Source organism: Colobus angolensis, unplaced genomic scaffold (assembly GCF_000951035.1).
Source record: "Colobus angolensis palliatus isolate OR3802 unplaced genomic scaffold, Cang.pa_1.0 Scaffold226, whole genome shotgun sequence".
Classification (NCBI taxonomy): domain Eukaryota; kingdom Metazoa; phylum Chordata; class Mammalia; order Primates; family Cercopithecidae; genus Colobus; species Colobus angolensis.
Genome location: NW_012115444.1, coordinates 5778415 through 5783321, shown reverse-complemented (window position 1 = coordinate 5783321; position 4907 = coordinate 5778415). Strand labels below are relative to the sequence as shown.

Genomic DNA, 4907 nt, shown 5'->3' with positions numbered 1-4907 from the left:
CTGGCTTAAATTTTGTTTTTAAATGCCAAACCACCGTGTGACTCCATTTACATGTCTTGATGGTGCCTCAAACTCAGCATGACCGAAACTGAATTCAGAGCGAGACTCCGTCTCAAAAAAAAAAAAAAAAAAAAAGAACCCGGGTCTTGGACGAGTCTGCCTGGTTTGACTTCTGGCTCTACCAATTTCTGGCTATGTGGGGAGGTTGTTAATCTCTGCATGCCTCAGTTTCTTCAACTATAAAATAGGAAAAAATACTAGTAACTATCTCATAAGGTCACTGTGAACAGTTAACAAGATAGTATCTATAAATCACTTAGAACAGTGCCTGGTACACATGAAGTGCTGTATCTAGGAAGGAAATAATAATATTTTTCCTCTTCACTTGGCACTCTCTGACTCAGGGGAAAGTTAACCAAGTGAAAACCTGAACATTATGTTCAACTTCTCCCTCTCCTCTACTTTCCAAGTCCAAGTCCTGACAGTTCTACTTTCTAAGTATTTCTTGAAGATATTCGCATCTCCCCATTTCTACTATTCTGTTGAAGTTAGGGCTCTCATCATCTTGTTTCCAAATCTTGACCTCCTCCCACCTACTTTTCAGACAATAATCAGAGTACAAATCTTATCATGTGGCAAAGTCCTTAAATTCCTTCAGTGGTTTCCCACTGCCCTCAGGTCCAAGTCCAAAACCATTAACATGACTAGCAAGGCATTTCCTCAGGTGCCCTTGCTAATGTTTCCATCTCAATTCTTACCACCTCCCACATGGGCACAGGTTGAACTTTCAGTTTTTGGAGAACATCATGATCTTTTGCATCTTCTAGATTTTGCAAACATCATTGTCTCTGGAACACTCTTCTCCCTCCTCTTCACCTGGCTAAATCTGAATCACCCTTCATTCTCAATGTACAGTTCCAAGCAGCCTTCCCTTCCTATCCAGCCCCACCAGTCTCGGGTGCCCCCATTATGCCTTCCAATAGTATCCTATGTGGCTACATTCATTGCTTACACCACCATAGTACAGGTATCCCCAGTAAACTGTAAATTTCACAAAGGCAGAGACAAGAACTGTCTTGTACACTAGTATGTCTCCAGTGCAGGGCAGACTGGCTCCGACTTGGACATGGAAGTAGGTTACCATGGGATTGAGTATATATATATTAAGACCTTGATAATGATGATGGGAGAAAGACAGAGACATGACAAGGATCTAGAAAATGCCCCTAAAAAATAACTATCAGCTGGACACAGTGGCTCATGCCTGTAATCCCAGAGCTTTTGGATACCAGGGCAGGAGAATCGCCTGAGGCCAGGAGTTCAAGACCAGCCTGGACAATATAGCAAGACTCCATCTCTACAAAAAATGAAAAATTAGCTGGGCATGATGGTACCTGTAGTCTTAGCTACTTAGGAGGCTGAGGCGAGAGGATTGCTTGAGCCCAGAAGTTCAAGACTGCAGCAAGCTATGACCATGCCTCGGCAATCCAGCCTGGATGACAGAGCAAGGCTCTGTCTCTAAAAAAACCAAAATAATTATTAGCACTCCCATGTTCTAAATGAGAAAATGGAGGCTTAGACAGCTTAAATAACTTGTCCAAGGTCAAAGTCACACAGCCAGATTCTAGAAGCCACATTACTAACACCAATCTATGCTGTTTTCCAGTGGAAGGCATATGCAACACCACCCTGGGCTCTAATCCTGATTCTGCCACTTGATACCTGTTGATTTAAAATGAGGAACAACTTCTCCAAGCCTCTTTTTTTTTATATATATATATATCAGTGTGATGTTACGATAGATATTGGATTTTGGCCCACTTCCTGGCTCCTGACTCCCATTGCCCTTGTTACAGTCTTTTTTTATAATATTGGGTGTGTTAGGCCTGAGGTGCAGGCCTCTTACCTTCTCCTGCCCTCCTTTCCACTGCCCCAAGGAAGGACTCCACTCTTCCCTGCCTTTCTGACTGAGGGTCTTAAGACCCTTCCAGGTTAGGGTCCTACCCCATACTCTGAGGGAAGGAATGTTGATGTACTGAAGCTTCCATAGAAACCCAAGAGAACTGTATTGAGAGAGTTTCCAGACAGCTAGACACGTGGAGGTTCCTGGAGGGTGATGTGCCAAGGGAGGGCATGGAAGCTCTGTGTCCCATACCTGGCCCTATGCATGTTTCCATCTGTATCTTTCGTAATGTCCTTTATAATAAACCAGTAAACACAGGTAAATGTTTCCCTGAGTCCTGTGAGCTGTTCTAGCAAATTAATTGAACCCAGAGAAGGGTTCATGAGAATCCCAACTTGAAGCCAGTTGCTCAGAAGTTCCAGAGGCCCTGACTTTCAACTGTGGGGGAAGAAAGGGGTGGTCTTGTGGGACTAAACCCTCAACCTATGGGACCTGACACCATCTCCAGGTAGACAGTGTCAGAAGTGAATTGAAGGACACCAGCTGGTGTCCAGGCTTGGTGTACGGGGAAGAACCCCCACATCTTTGGTCACAGAAGTATTCTGTGTTGATGACTGCTGTGGAGGTCTGAGAGCAGAGAAAACTCATGGTTTGACAAAGTTTCTGCCTACATATCAGTTAAACTGTTATCACAACATCTGTTTAGTAAGGTTATTAACATAACATAAGTGACAACTGATGATTTCTGGCCTTTAGAAATTGTTCAGTAAGTGCTGAAACTATCCCACAATATCTGGTACAGTTATCAACTCTGAGCAAGCATGGGGCTTTTTGGAAGAAACAGAATAGTAAAATAAGTCAAATCCATGCTACCAAACTTCATAATTAATGGGGGATTGACTGCAGCCATATCACTCTCTAACATAGGGTGTAGTACTTTGTCATTATCCCCAAAAAGGAAGCCAAACTAGAAACATGATTATGAATTTCACTTTGAAGATACTTCACAAGTGGGTTTCCTTTTAGAAACAAGGTTTGCCTTCTTCCATATCCATTCTAAAAGTCAGTTTGCTCAAAATTTAGAGATAGTAAAATCCACCTGATTGCTCTCCTTTTATATTTTTCTAAACTCTCTTACTCTCCTTTCTTCAGTTTCCTTTCTTCAGAAAACAAGCATCAGCCTTGTTTTCCAAATTAACATTGAGTTTCAGAGAATTTAAGTTGCCAAAACAGAACTACATCCAGGTCTTCAATCCCCATGTCAATGTTCCTGTCCATACATGACAACCACATAGATGCATTTCTTTTAATTAAGAAAGATAGGCGTGTAGGAAGAACAGAAGGATTGAAGGACAGACAGGTGGACAGATGGACAGATAGAAGGAAGGAAGAAAAGTAGGTTTACTTCAGATAAACTTACTCTTTAAAACTCATGGAAATACCATCATTCTCTAAGAATACTTTTAAGCTATGTGCCTTTAATTTTTGTTTATGTGTTTGTTTAGTCCATGTGAACCAAAAGAATTATATCAAATGATTATACGGGGTCAAAATAGGTGGGCAATCATGGATGAAGCAAGAAAAGTATTAACATTAAATAAAGAAAAAATGAATAATTCTCTTGGAAGAGAAGGAGAAGCAGTTTGACATCTATGATAATCCTTAGTAGTGATTAGGGGCGTGCAGACAGGGGGCGGGGTCTGTCTCATGAAGCTGCCAGATGATCACCCTTAGGGCAGTCTGGCCTGCCGCGCCCACCTGGCGCTCAGGCCTCCGCCACCGCCCACGCCTCCCTGGTGCCAGCGAACAGGTATCAGCGCACCTCCCCAAGGGCTGAGAGATACAATGAGTGAAGGGGAGGGAAGGATGGTTAGTCAGTCTTATAGCTGGATCACCTACGAAGAGAAGTTCTAAAGCAAGAAGAGGAAAGTGTTTCAATTTGGACATTTATTTGCAGTTGGAAATGGGGAACTGACTATCAGACCAGACTTCTATCCTGTCCAGCCTGCCTTCATTTCAGTCCTTCCAGATTGTTATGCTGGGTTTGGATTGTGCTGGAAAGACAACTGTCTTATACAGGCTGCAGTTCAATGAATTTGTAAATACTGTACCTACCAAAGCATTTAACACTGAGAAAATTAAGGTAACCTTGGGAAATTCTAAAACAGTCACTTTTCACTTCTGGGATGTAGATGTCAGGAGAAATTCCACACATGCCACTGTGGAAGTCATATACCAGATTGCACAGATAGCGTTGTATTTCTTGTGGTCTCTGTTGATATCGAAAGGGTGGAAGAAGCCAAAACTGAGCTTCACAAAATAACTAAGATATCAGAAAATCAAGGAGTCCCTGTACTGATAGTTGCTAATAAACAAGACTTGAGGAACTCATTATCTCCTTCAGAAATTGATAAATTGTTAGCAATGGGTGAACTGAGCTCATCAGCTCCTTGGCATTTGCAGCCTACCTGTGCAATCACAGGAGATGGCCTAAAGGAAGGACTTGAGAAACTACATGATATGATCATTAAAAGATTAAATGTGGCAACAGAAAAAGAAAAGATGAATATCAATACCTATTATATCTGTGTGGAGGAGGTCTTCTCTGGTCTGATTTTGACAAATAGAAGAGTGTCTACAGCGTGGTTTGCCTGTCTGCCCTGCTGGATGCTATTAAAGCTTTGTTTTGTTGAACAATTGGATGCCCAACTTTGTTGACTTGCGGAGGATGAGTAAATGCAGTGCTTCTTAAAATGGTCTCTTCTCTTTGCCCCACAAATCTTTTGGTACTAGCATTTGGGGAAGCCAAGCAAGGATAGGAAATTGACCAGAACACAGGTGTAGAAATTTGACCTGAAGTTAGTGAAACAAAACTTTAAAGAGCGAAAAAATAAATGTGGACATGGTTTTTAATGCCCCTCCTCAGTTATTAGAAAATGCTCACTAAAGTTGTGGACTAAGAGCGTGTTTTAAATCATTTAGATTCTCCTTGGCAAGACTGTTC

At 41.9% G+C, this 4907-nt stretch overlaps 1 pseudogene; it reads left to right on the top strand.

Annotated features, from left to right (window-relative positions):
• The first annotated feature begins 3866 nt into the window (after positions 1 to 3866).
• On the top strand, positions 3867 to 4621 carry LOC105513268 (annotated as a pseudogene).
• Positions 4622 to 4907: the final 286 nt, after the last annotated feature.